Genomic DNA, 13981 nt, shown 5'->3' on the forward strand with positions numbered 1-13981 from the left:
ACACAGAGCGGCTGCAGTGTAAAGGGCAGGAACACAGATCGGCTGCAGTGTAAAGGGCAGGAACACAGAGCGGCAGCAGTGTAAAGGGCAGGAACACAGAGCAGCAGCAGTGTCAAGAGCAGGAACACAGAGCGGCAGCAGTGTAAAGGGCAGGAACACAGAGCGACAGCAGTGTCAAGTGCAGGAACACAGAGCGGCTGCAGTGTAAAGGGCAGGAACACAGAGCAGCAGCAGTGTCAAGAGCAGGAACTCAGAGCAGCAGCAGTGTAAAGGGCAGGAACACAGAGCGGCAGCAGTGTAAAAAGCAGGAAAGCAGATTGGCCGCAGTGTAATCGGCAGAAACACAGAGCAGCAGTAGTGTACAGTGCAGGAAGACAGAGCGGCTGCAGTGGAAAGAGCAGGAACACAGATTGGCAGCAGTGAAAAAAGCAGGAACACAGATAGGCCGCTGTGCAATTTGCAGCAACACAGATCGCCAGCAGTTGAAAGATTCGGAACACATTGCGGGAGCTGTGTAAAGAGAAGGAACACAGAGCGACTGCAGTGTAAAGGGCAGGAACACAGAGCGACTGCAGTGTAAAGGGCAGGAACACAGAGCGACTGCAGTGTAAAGGGCAGGAACACAGAGCGACTGCAGTGTAAAGGGCAGGAACACAGAGCGACTGCAGTGTAAAGGGCAGGAACACAGAGCAGTTGTAGTGGAAAGAGCAGGAACACAGATTGGCAGCAGTGAAAACTGCAGGAACACAGATAGGCCGCTGTGTAATGTGCAGGAACACAGAGCGGCAGAAGTGTAAAGAGCAGGAACACAGAGCGGCTTCACTGTGAAGAGAAGGAACACAGAGCGGCAGCAGTGTAAAAAGCAGGAAAGCAGATTGGCCGCAGTGTAATCGGCAGGAACACAGAGCAGCAGTCGTGTACAGTGCAGGAAGACAGAGCGGCTGCAGTGGAAAGAGCAGGAACACAGATTGGCAGCAGTGAAAAAAGCAGGAACACAGATAGGCCGCTGTGTAATGTGCAGAAACACAGATCGCCAGCATTTGAAAGATTCGGAACACAGAGCGGGAGCTGTGGAAAGAGCAGGAACACAGAGCGGCAGCAGTGTAAAGAGCAGGAACAAAGAGCAGCTGCAGTGTAAAGGGCAGGAACACAGAGCGGCTGCAGTTTAAAGAGCAGGAACACAGAGCGGCTGCAGTTTAAAGAGCAGGAACACAGAGCAGCAGCAGTTTAAAGAGCAGGAACACAGAACGGCAGCAGTTTAAAGAGCAGGAACACAGAGCAGCAGCAGATTAAAGAGCAAGAACACAGAGCGGCGGCAGTTTAAAGAGCAGGAACACAGAGCACCAGCAGTGCAAAGAGCTGGAACACAGAGCAGCAGCAGTGTAAAGAGCAGGAAAACAGAGCGGCAGCCATGTAAAGAACAGGAAAACAGAGTGGCAGCAGTGGAAAGAGCAGGAAAACAGAGCAGCAGCCGTGCAAAGAGCAGGAAAACAGAGCGGCAGCAGTGCAAAGGTCAGGAACACAGAACGACTGCAGTGTAAAGAGCAGGAACACAGAGCGGCTGCAGTGTAAAGAGCAGGAACACAGATAGGCCGCTATGTAATGTGCAGGAACACAGATCGCCAGCAGTTGAAAGATTCGGAACACAAAGCGGGAGCTGTGGAAAGAGAAGGAACACAGAGCGACTGCAGTGGAAAGGGCAGGAACACAGAGCGACTGCAGTGGAAAGAGCAGGAACACAGATTGGCAGCAGTGAAAAATGCAGGAACAGAGGAAGGCCGCTGTGTCATGTGCAGGAACACAGAGCGGCAGGAGTGTAAAGAGCAGGAACACAGAGCGGCAGAAGTGTAAAGGGCAGTAACACAGAGCGGCAGAAGTGTAAAGGGCAGGAACACAGAGCGACTGCAGTGTAAACAGCAGGAACACAGAGCGGCTGCAGTGTAAAGGGCAGGAACACAGAGCGGCTGCAGTGTAAAGGGCAGGAACACAGAGCAGCTGCAGTGTAAAGAGCAGGAACACAGAGCGACTGCAGTGCAAAGGGCAGGAACACAGAGCAGCTGCAGTGTAAAGGGCAGGAACACAGAGCGACTGCAGTGTAAAGGGCAGGAACACAGAGCGACTGCAGTGTAAAGGGCAGGAACACAGAGCAACTGCAGTGTAAAGGGCAGGAACACAGAGCAACTGCAGTGTAAAGGGCAGGAACACAGAGCAACTGCAGTGTAAAGGGCAGGAACACCGAGCAGCAGCAGTGTAAAGAGCAGGAACACAGAGCGACTGCAGTGTAAAGGGCAGGAACACAGAGCGACTGCAGTGTAAAGAGCAGGAACACAGAGCGGCAGCAGTGTAAAGAGAAGGAACACAGATCGGCAGCAGTGGAAAAAGCAGGAACACAGAGCAGCAGCAGTTTAAAGAGCAGGAACACAGAGCGGCTGCAGTGTAAAGGTCAGGAAAACAGAGCGGCAGCCGTGTACAGAGCAGGAAAACAGAGCGGCAGCAGTGTAAAGAGCAGGAAAACAGAGCGGCAGGAGTGGAAAGGTCAACAAAACAGAGCGGCAGCAGTGTAAAGAGCAGGAACACAGAGGGGCAGGAGTGTAAAGGTCAGGAAAACAGAGCGGCAGCCGTGTAAAGGTCAGGAAAACAGAGCTGCAGCAGTGTAAAGAGCAGGAAAACAGAGCAGCAGCCGTGCAAAGAGCAGGAAAACAGAGCGGCAGCAGTGCAAAGGTCAGGAAAACAATGCGGCAGCAGTGTAAAGTGCAGGAACACAGAACGGCAGCAGTGTAAACAGCAGGAACACAGAGCGGCTGCAGTGTAAAGAGCAGGAACACAGAGCAGCAGCAGTTTGAAGAGCAAGAACACAGAGCGGCTGCAGTGTAAAGAGCAGGAACACAGAGCGACTTCAGTGTAAAGGGCAGGAACACAGAGCGACTGCAGTGTAAAGGGCAGGAACACAGAGCAGCAGCAGTGTAAAGAGCAGGAACACAGAGCGACTGCAGTGTAAAGGGCAGGAACACAGAGCGACTGCAGTGTAAAGGGCAGGAACACAGAGCGACTGCAGTGTAAAGGGCAGGAGCACAGAGCGACTGCAGTGTAAAGGGCAGGAACACAGAGCAGCAGCAGTGCAAAGAGCAGGAACACAGAGCGACTGCCGTGTAAAGGGCAGGAACACAGAGCGACTGCAGTGTAAAGGGCAGGAACACAGAGCAGCAGCAGTGTAAAGAGCAGGAACACAGAGCGACTGCAGTGTAAAGGGCAGGAACACAGAGCGACTGCAGTGTAAAGGGCAGGAACACAGCGACTGCAGTGTGAAGAACAGGAACACAGAGCGACTGCAGTGTAAAGGGCAGGAACACAGAGCGACTGCAGTGTAAAGGGCAGGAACACAGAGCAACTGCAGTGTAAAGGGCAGGAACACCGAGCAGCAGCAGTGTAAAGAGCAGGAACACAGAGCGATTGCAGTGTAAAGGGCAGGAACACAGAGCGACTGCAGTGTAAAGTGCAGGAACACAGATCGGCAGCAGTGTAAAGAGAAGGAACACAGATCGGCAGCAGTGTAAAGAGAAGGAACACAGATCGGCAGCAGTGGAAAAAGCAGGAACACAGAGCAGCAGCAGTTTAAAGAGCAGGAAAACAGAGCGGCAGCCGTGTACAGAGCAGGAAAACAGAGCGGCAGCAGTGTAAAGAGCAGGAAAACAGAGCGGCAGGAGTGGAAAGGTCAACAAAACAGAGCGGCAGCAGTGTAAAGAGCAGGAACACAGAGGGGCAGGAGTGTAAAGGTCAGGAAAACAGAGCGGCAGCCGTGTAAAGGTCAGGAAAACAGAGCTGCAGCAGTGTAAAGAGCAGGAAAACAGAGCAGCAGCCGTGCAAAGAGCAGGAAAACAGAGCGGCAGCAGTGCAAAGGTCAGGAAAACAGAGCGGCAGCAGTGTAAAGTGCAGGAACACAGAACGGCAGCAGTGTAAACAGCAGGAACACAGAGCGGCTGCAGTGTAAAGAGCAGGAACACAGAGCAGCAGCAGTTTAAATAGCAAGAACACAGAGCGGCTGCAGTGTAAAGAGCAGGAACACAGAGCGACTGCAGTGTAAAGGGCAGGAACACAGAGCAGCAGCAGTGTAAAGAGCAGGAACACAGAGCGACTGCAGTGTAAACGGCAGGAACACAGAGCGACTGCAGTGTAAACGGCAGGAACACAGAGCGGCTGTAGTGTAAAGGGCAGGAACACAGAGCGGCTGCAGTGTAAAGGGCAGGAACACAGAGCGGCAGCAGTGTAAAGAGCAGGAACACAGAGCGGGAGCAGTGCAAAGAGCAGGAATACAGGGCGGCTGTCGTGTAAAGAGCAGGAACACAGAGCGGCAGAAGTGTAAAGAGAAGGAGCACAGCGGCTGCAGTGTGAAGAACAGGAGCACAGAGCGACTGCAGTGTAAAGGGCAGGAACACAGAGCAGCAGCAGTGTAAAGAGCAGGAACACAGAGCGACTGCAGTGTAAAGGGCAGGAACACAGAGCAGTTGTAGTGTAAAGGGCAGGAACACAGAGCGGCTGCAGTGTAAAGGCCAGGAACACAGAGCAGCTGCAGTGTAAAGGCCAGGAACACAGAGCAGCTGCAGTGTAAAGAGCAGGAACACAGAGCGGCTGCAGTGAAAAGAGCAGGAACACAGAGCGGCAACAGTTTAAATGGCAGGAACACAGAATGGCAGCTGTGCAAAGAGCAGGAACACAGATTGGCAGCAGAGGAAAAAAAAGGAACACAGAATGGCAGCAGTGTAAAGGGCAGGAAAACAGATTGGCCTCAGTGTAATCTGCAGAAACACAGAGCAGCAGTAGTGTACAGTGCAGGAACACAGAGCGGGAGCTGTGCAAAGAGGAGGAACACAGAGCGACTGCAGTGTAAAGGGCAGGAACACAGAGCGACTGCAGTGTGAAGAGTAGGAACACAGAGTGACTGCAGTGTAAAGGGCAGGAACACAGAGCAACAGCAGTGCAAAGGGCAGGAATACAGAGCAGCAGCAGTGTAAAGAGCAGGAACACAGAGCGACTGCAGTGTAAAGGGCAGGAACACAGAGCAATTGCAGTGTAAAGAGCAGGAACACAGAGCGGCTGCAGTGTAAAGGGCAGGAACACAGATCGGCTGCAGTGTAAAGGGCAGGAACACAGAGCGGCAGCAGTGTAAAGGGCAGGAACACAGAGCAGCAGCAGTGTCAAGAGCAGGAACACAGAGCGGCAGCAGTGTAAAGGGCAGGAACACAGAGCGACAGCAGTGTCAAGTGCAGGAACACAGAGCGGCTGCAGTGTAAAGGGCAGGAACACAGAGCAGCAGCAGTGTCAAGAGCAGGAACTCAGAGCAGCAGCAGTGTAAAGGGCAGGAACACAGAGCGGCAGCAGTGTAAAAAGCAGGAAAGCAGATTGGCCGCAGTGTAATCGGCAGAAACACAGAGCAGCAGTAGTGTACAGTGCAGGAAGACAGAGCGGCTGCAGTGGAAAGAGCAGGAACACAGATTGGCAGCAGTGAAAAAAGCAGGAACACAGATAGGCCGCTGTGCAATTTGCAGCAACACAGATCGCCAGCAGTTGAAAGATTCGGAACACATTGCGGGAGCTGTGTAAAGAGAAGGAACACAGAGCGACTGCAGTGTAAAGGGCAGGAACACAGAGCGACTGCAGTGTAAAGGGCAGGAACACAGAGCGACTGCAGTGTAAAGGGCAGGAACACAGAGCGACTGCAGTGTAAAGGGCAGGAACACAGAGCGACTGCAGTGTAAAGGGCAGGAACACAGAGCAGTTGTAGTGGAAAGAGCAGGAACACAGATTGGCAGCAGTGAAAACTGCAGGAACACAGATAGGCCGCTGTGTAATGTGCAGGAACACAGAGCGGCAGAAGTGTAAAGAGCAGGAACACAGAGCGGCTTCACTGTGAAGAGAAGGAACACAGAGCGGCAGCAGTGTAAAAAGCAGGAAAGCAGATTGGCCGCAGTGTAATCGGCAGGAACACAGAGCAGCAGTCGTGTACAGTGCAGGAAGACAGAGCGGCTGCAGTGGAAAGAGCAGGAACACAGATTGGCAGCAGTGAAAAAAGCAGGAACACAGATAGGCCGCTGTGTAATGTGCAGAAACACAGATCGCCAGCATTTGAAAGATTTGGAACACAGAGCGGGAGCTGTGGAAAGAGTTGGAACACAGACCGGCAGCAGTGTAAAGAGCAGGAACAAAGAGCAGCTGCAGTGTAAAGGGCAGGAACACAGAGCGGCTGCAGTTTAAAGAGCAGGAACACAGAGCAGCAGCAGTTTAAAGAGCAGGAACACAGAACGGCAGCAGTTTAAAGAGCAGGAACACAGAGCAGCAGCAGATTAAAGAGCAAGAACCCAGAGCGGCGGCAGTTTAAAGAGCAGGAACACAGAGCACCAGCAGTGCAAAGAGCTGGAACACAGAGCAGCAGCAGTGTAAAGAGCAGGAAAACAGAGCGGCAGCCATGTAAAGAACAGGAAAACAGAGTGGCAGCAGTGGAAAGAGCAGGAAAACAGAGCAGCAGCCGTGCAAAGAGCAGGAAAACAGAGCGGCAGCAGTGCAAAGGTCAGGAACACAGAACGACTGCAGTGTAAAGAGCAGGAACACAGAGCGGCTGCAGTGTAAAGAGCAGGAACACAGATAGGCCGCTATGTAATGTGCAGGAACACAGATCGCCAGCAGTTGAAAGATTCGGAACACAAAGCGGGAGCTGTGGAAAGAGAAGGAACACAGAGCGACTGCAGTGGAAAGGGCAGGAACACAGAGCGACTGCAGTGGAAAGAGCAGGAACACAGATTGGCAGCAGTGAAAAATGCAGGAACAGAGGAAGGCCGCTGTGTCATGTGCAGGAACACAGAGCGGCAGGAGTGTAAAGAGCAGGAACACAGAGCGGCAGAAGTGTAAAGGGCAGTAACACAGAGCGGCAGAAGTGTAAAGGGCAGGAACACAGAGCGACTGCAGTGTCAACAGCAGGAACACAGAGCGGCTGCAGTGTAAAGGGCAGGAACACAGAGCGGCTGCAGTGTAAAGGGCAGGAACACAGAGCGGCAGCAGTGTAAAGAGCAGGAACACAGAGCGACTGCAGTGCAAAGGGCAGGAACACAGAGCAGCTGCAGTGTAAAGGGCAGGAACACAGAGCGACAGCAGTGTAAAGGGCAGGAACACAGAGCGACTGCAGTGTAAAGGGCAGGAACACAGAGCAACTGCAGTGTAAAGGGCAGGAACACAGAGCAACTGCAGTGTAAAGGGCAGGAACACAGAGCAACTGCAGTGTAAAGGGCAGGAACACCGAGCAGCAGCAGTGTAAAGAGCAGGAACACAGAGCGACTGCAGTGTAAAGGGCAGGAACACAGAGCGACTGCAGTGTAAAGAGCAGGAACACAGAGCGGCAGCAGTGTAAACAGAAGGAACACAGATCGGCAGCAGTGGAAAAAGCAGGAACACAGAGCAGCAGCAGTTTAAAGAGCAGGAACACAGAGCGGCTGCAGTGTAAAGGTCAGGAAAACAGAGCGGCAGCCGTGTACAGAGCAGGAAAACAGAGCGGCAGCAGTGTAAAGAGCAGGAAAACAGAGCGGCAGGAGTGGAAAGGTCAACAAAACAGAGCGGCAGCAGTGTAAAGAGCAGGAACACAGAGGGGCAGCCGTGTAAAGGTCAGGAAAACAGAGCTGCAGCAGTGTAAAGAGCAGGAAAACAGAGCAGCAGCCGTGCAAAGAGCAGGAAAACAGAGCGGCAGCAGTGCAAAGGTCAGGAAAACAGAGCGGCAGCAGTGTAAAGTGCAGGAACACAGAACGGCAGCAGTGTAAACAGCAGGAACACAGAGCGGCTGCAGTGTAAAGAGCAGGAACACAGAGCAGCAGCAGTTTGAAGAGCAAGAACACAGAGCGGCTGCAGTGTAAAGAGCAGGAACACAGAGCGACTGCAGTGTAAAGGGCAGGAACACAGAGCGACTGCAGTGTAAAGAGCAGGAACACAGAGCAGCAGCAGTGTAAAGAGCAGGAACACAGAGCGACTGCAGTGTAAAGGGCAGGAACACAGAGCGACTGCAGTGTAAAGGGCAGGAACACAGAGCGACTGCAGTGTAAAGGGCAGGAGCACAGAGCGACTGCAGTGTAAAGGGCAGGAACACAGAGCAGCAGCAGTGCAAAGAGCAGGAACACAGAGCGACTGCCGTGTAAAGGGCAGGAACACAGAGCGACTGCAGTGTAAAGGGCAGGAACACAGAGCAGCAGCAGTGTAAAGAGCAGGAACACAGAGCGACTGCAGTGTAAAGGGCAGGAACACAGAGCGACTGCAGTGTAAAGGGCAGGAACACAGCGACTGCAGTGTGAAGAACAGGAACACAGAGCGACTGCAGTGTAAAGGGCAGGAACACAGAGCGACTGCAGTGTAAAGGGCAGGAACACAGAGCAACTGCAGTGTAAAGGGCAGGAACACCGAGCAGCAGCAGTGTAAAGAGCAGGAACACAGAGCGATTGCAGTGTAAAGGGCAGGAACACAGAGCGACTGCAGTGTAAAGTGCAGGAACACAGATCGGCAGCAGTGTAAAGAGAAGGAACACAGATCGGCAGCAGTGTAAAGAGAAGGAACACAGATCGGCAGCAGTGGAAAAAGTAGGAACACAGAGCAGCAGCAGTTTAAAGAGCAGGAAAACAGAGCGGCAGCCGTGTACAGAGCAGGAAAACAGAGCGGCAGCAGTGTAAAGAGCAGGAAAACAGAGCGGCAGGAGTGGAAAGGTCAACAAAACAGAGCGGCAGCAGGGTAAAGAGCAGGAACACAGAGGGGCAGGAGTGTAAAGGTCAGGAAAACAGAGCGGCAGCCGTGTAAAGGTCAGGAAAACAGAGCTGCAGCAGTGTAAAGAGCAGGAAAACAGAGCAGCAGCCGTGCAAAGAGCAGGAAAACAGAGCGGCAGCAGTGCAAAGGTCAGGAAAACAGAGCGGCAGCAGTGTAAAGTGCAGGAACACAGAACGGCAGCAGTGTAAACAGCAGGAACACAGAGCGGCTGCAGTGTAAAGAGCAGGAACACAGAGCAGCAGCAGTTTAAATAGCAAGAACACAGAGCGGCTGCAGTGTAAAGAGCAGGAACACAGAGCGACTGCAGTGTAAAGGGCAGGAACACAGAGCAGCAGCAGTGTAAAGAGCAGGAACACAGAGCGACTGCAGTGTAAACGGCAGGAACACAGAGCGACTGCAGTGTAAACGGCAGGAACACAGAGCGGCTGTAGTGTAAAGGGCAGGAACACAGAGCGGCTGCAGTGTAAAGGGCAGGAACACAGAGCGGCAGCAGTGTAAAGAGCAGGAACACAGAGCGGGAGCAGTGCAAAGAGCAGGAACACAGGGCGGCTGTCGTGTAATGAGCAGGAACACAGAGCGGCAGAAGTGTAAAGAGAAGGAGCACAGCGGCTGCAGTGTGAAGAACAGGAGCACAGAGCGACTGCAGTGTAAAGGGCAGGAACACAGAGCAGCAGCAGTGTAAAGAGCAGGAACACAGAGCGACTGCAGTGTAAAGGGCAGGAACACAGAGCAGTTGTAGTGTAAAGGGCAGGAACACAGAGCGGCTGCAGTGTAAAGGCCAGGAACACAGAGCAGCTGCAGTGTAAAGGCCAGGAACACAGAGCAGCTGCAGTGTAAAGAGCAGGAACACAGAGCGGCTGCAGTGAAAAGAGCAGGAACACAGAGCGGCAACAGTTTAAATGGCAGGAACACAGAATGGCAGCTGTGCAAAGAGCAGGAACACAGATTGGCAGCAGAGGAAAAAAAAGGAACACAGAATGGCAGCAGTGTAAAGGGCAGGAAAACAGATTGGCCTCAGTGTAATCTGCAGAAACACAGAGCAGCAGTAGTGTACAGTGCAGGAACACAGAGCGGGAGCTGTGCAAAGAGGAGGAACACAGAGCGACTGCAGTGTAAAGGGCAGGAACACAGAGCGACTGCAGTGTAAAGGGCAGGAACACAGAGCGACTGCAGTGTAAAGAGCAGCAACACAGAGCGACTGCAGTGCAAAGGGCAGGAACACAGAGCGACTGCAGTGTAAAGAGCAGGAACACAGAGCGGCAGCAGTGTAAAGGGCAGGAACAAAGAGCGGCAGCAGTGTAAAGAGCAGGAACACAGAGCAGCAGCAGTGTAAAGGGCAGGAACACAGAGCAGCAGCTGTGTAAAGAGCAGGAACACAGAGTAGCAGCAGTGTAAAGGGCAGGAACACAGAGCAGCAGCAGTGTAAAGGGCAGGAACACAGAGCGACTGCAGTGTAAAGGGAAGGAACACAGAGCAGCAGCAGTGTAAAGAGCAGGAACACAGAGCGACTGCAGTGTAAAGGGCAGGAACACAGAGCGGCAACAGTGCAAAGTGCAGGAACAAAGAGCAGCTGCAGTGTAAAGAGCAGGAACACAGAGCGACTGCAGTGTAAAGGGCAGGAACACAGAGCGGCAACAGTGCAAAGTGCAGGAACACAGAGCAGTTGTCGTGTAAAGGGCAGGAACACAGAGCGGCTGCAGTGTAAAGGCCAGGAACACAGAGCAGCTGCAGTGTAAAGAGCAGGAACACAGAGCGGCAACAGTTTAAATGGCAGGAACACAGAATGGCAGCTGTGCAAAGAGCAGGAACACAGATTGGCAGCAGAGGAAAAAAAAGGAACACAGAATGGCAGCAGTGTAAAGGGCAGGAAAACAGATTGGCCTCAGTGTAATCTGCAGGAACACAGAGCAGCAGTAGTGTACAGTGCAGGAACACAAAGCGGGAGCTGTGCAAAGAGGAGGAACACAGAGCGACTGCAGTGTAAAGGGCAGGAACACAGAGCGACTGCAGTGTAAAGAGCAGCAACACAGAGCGACTGCAGTGCAAAGGGCAGGAACACAGAGCGACTGCAGTGTAAAGAGCATGAACACAGAGCAGTAGCAGTGTAAAGAGCAGGAACACAGAGCAGTTGTAGTGGAAAGAGCAGGAACACAGATTGGCAGCAGTGAAAAATGCAGGAACACAGATCGGCCGCTGTGTAATGTGCAGGAACACAGAGCGGCAGCAGTGTAAAGAGCAGGAACACAGATAGGCCGCTGTGTAATGTGCAGGAACACAGATCGCCAGCAGTTGAAAGATTCGGAACACAGAGCGGAAGCAGTGTGAAGAGCAGGAACTCAGAGCAGCTGCAGTGTAAAAGGCAGGAACACAGAGCGGCAGCAGTGTAAAGAGCAGGAACACAGAGCGGCAGAAGTGTAAAGAGCAGGAACACAGAGCGGCTTCAGTGTAAAGAGAATGAACACAGAGCGGCAGCAGTGTAAAGAGAAGGAACACAGAGCAGCTGCAGTGTAAAGGGCAGGAACACAGAGCGGTAACAGTGTACAGCGCAGGAACAAAGAGCAGCTGCAGTGTAAACAGAAGGAACACAGAGCGGCAGCAGTGTAAAGAGAAGGAACACAGAGCGGCTGCAGTGTAAAGAGAAGGAACACAGAGCGGCTGCAGTGTAAAGAGAAGGAACACAGAGCGGCTGCAGTGTAAAGAGAAGGAACACAGAGCGGCTGCAGTGCAAAGGGCAGGAACACAGAGCGGCAGCAGTTTAAAGAGCAGGAAGACTGATTAGCAGCATTGTAAATAGCAGGAACACAGAATGGCTGCAGTGTAAAGGGCAGGAACACAGATTGGGAGCAGTGGAAAAAGCAGGAAAACAGATTGGCCGCAGTGTAATCTGCAGGAACACAGAGCAGCAGTAGTGTACAGTGCAGGAACACAGATCGGGAGCTGTGTAAAGAGCAGGAACACAGAGCGACTGCAGTGTGAAGGGCAGGAACACAGAGCGGCAGCAGTGTAAAGGGCAGGAACACAGAGCGGCAGCAGCGGAAAGGGCAGGAACACAGAGCGACTGCAGTGTAAAGAGAAGGAACAAAGAGCAGCTGCAGTGTAAAGGGCAGGAACACAGAGCGACTGCAGTGTAAAGAGCAGCAACACAGAGCGACTGCAGTGCAAAGGGCAGGAACACAGAGCGACTGCAGTGTAAAGAGCAGGAACACAGAGCGGCAGCATTGTAAAGGGCAGGAACACAGAGCGGCTGCAGTGGAAAGAGCAGGAACACAGATTGGCAGCAGTGAAAAAAGCAGAAACACAGATAGGCCGCTGTGTAATGTGCAGAAACACAGATCGGCAGCATTTGAAAGATACGGAACACAGAGCGGCAGCAGTGTAAATGGCAGGAACACAGAGCAGCTGCAGTGTAAATGGCAGGAACACAGAGCAGCTGCAGTTTAAAGAGCAGGAACACAGAGCAGCAGCAGTTTAAAGAGCAGGAACACAGAACGGCAGCAGTTTAAAGAGCAGGAACACAGAGCACCAGCAGTGTAAAGAGCAGGAACACAGAGCACCAGCAGTGTAAAGAGCTGGAACACAGAGCACCAGCAGTGTAAAGAGCTGGAACACAGAGCACCAGCAGTGTAAATAGCAGGAACAAAGAGCAGCTGCAGTGTAAATGGCAGGAACACAGAGCAGCAGCAGTTTAAAGAGCAGGAACACAGAACGGCAGCAGTTTAAAGAGCAGGAACACAGAGCAGCAGCAGATTAAAGAGCAAGAACACAGAGCGGCAGCAGTTTAAAGAGCAGGAACACAGAGCACCAGCAGTGTAAAGAGCTGGAACACAGAGCACCAGCAGTGTAAAGAGCTGGAACACAGAGCACCAGCAGTGTAAAGAGCTGGAACACAGAGCACCAGCAGTGTAAAGAGCAGGAACACAGAGCACCAGCAGTGTAAAGAGCTGGAACACAGAGCACCAGCAGTGTAAAGAGCTGGAACACAGAGCACCAGCAGTGTAAATAGCAGGAACAAAGAGCAGCTGCAGTGTAAATGGCAGGAACACAGAGCAGCTGCAGTTTAAAGAGCAGGAACACAGAGCAGCAGCAGTGTAAAGAGCTGGAACACAGAGCACCAGCAGTGTAAAGAGCTGGAACACAGAGCACCAGCAGTGTAAAGAGCAGGAACACAGAGCACCAGCAGTGTAAAGAGCTGGAACACAGAGCGGCAGCAGTGTAAAGAGCAGGAACACAGAGCACCAGCAGTGTAAAGAGCTGGAACACAGAGCACCAGCAGTGTAAAGAGCTGGAACACAGAGCACCAGCAGTGTAAAGAGCAGGAACACAGAGCACCAGCAGTGTAAAGAGCTGGAACACAGAGCACCAGCAGTGTAAAGAGCTGGAACACAGAGCACCAGCAGTGTAAATAGCAGGAACAAAGAGCAGCTGCAGTGTAAATGGCAGGAACACAGAGCAGCTGCAGTTTAAAGAGCAGGAACACAGAGCAGCAGCAGTTTAAAGAGCAGGAACACAGAACGGCAGCAGTTTAAAGAGCAGGAACACAGAGCAGCAGCAGATTAAAGAGCAAGAACACAGAGCGGCAGCAGTTTAAAGAGCAGGAACACAGAGCACCAGCAGTGTAAAGAGCAGGAACACAGAGCACCAGCAGTGTAAAGAGCTGGAACACAGAGCACCAGCAGTGTAAAGAGCTGGAACACAGAGCGGCAGCAGTGGAAAAAGCAGGAACACAGAGCAGCAGCAGTTTGAAGAGCAGGAACACAGAGCGGCTGCAGTGTGAAGGTCAGGAAAACAGAGCGGCAGCCGTGTACAGAGCAGGAAAACAGAGCGGCAGCAGTGTAAATAGCAGGAAAACAGAGCGGCAGGAGTGTAAAGGTCAAGAAAACAGAGCGGCAGCAGTGTAAAGAGCAGGAACACAGAGGGGCAGGAGTGTAAAGGTCAGGAAAACAGAGCGGCAGCCATGTAAAGGTCAGGAAAACAGAGTGGCAGCAGTGCAAAGAGCAGGAAAACAGAGCAGCAGCCGTGCAAAGAGCAGGAAAACAGAGCGGCAGCCGTGCAAAGGTCAGGAAAACAGAGCGGCAGCAGTGTAAACTGCAGGAACACAGAACGACTGCAGTGTAAAGAGCAGGAACACAGAATGGCAGCAGTGAAAACAGCAGGAACACAGAGCGGCTGCAGTGCAAAGAGCAGGAACACAGAG

Source organism: Heterodontus francisci, chromosome 26 (assembly GCF_036365525.1).
Source record: "Heterodontus francisci isolate sHetFra1 chromosome 26, sHetFra1.hap1, whole genome shotgun sequence".
NCBI lineage: Eukaryota > Metazoa > Chordata > Chondrichthyes > Heterodontiformes > Heterodontidae > Heterodontus > Heterodontus francisci.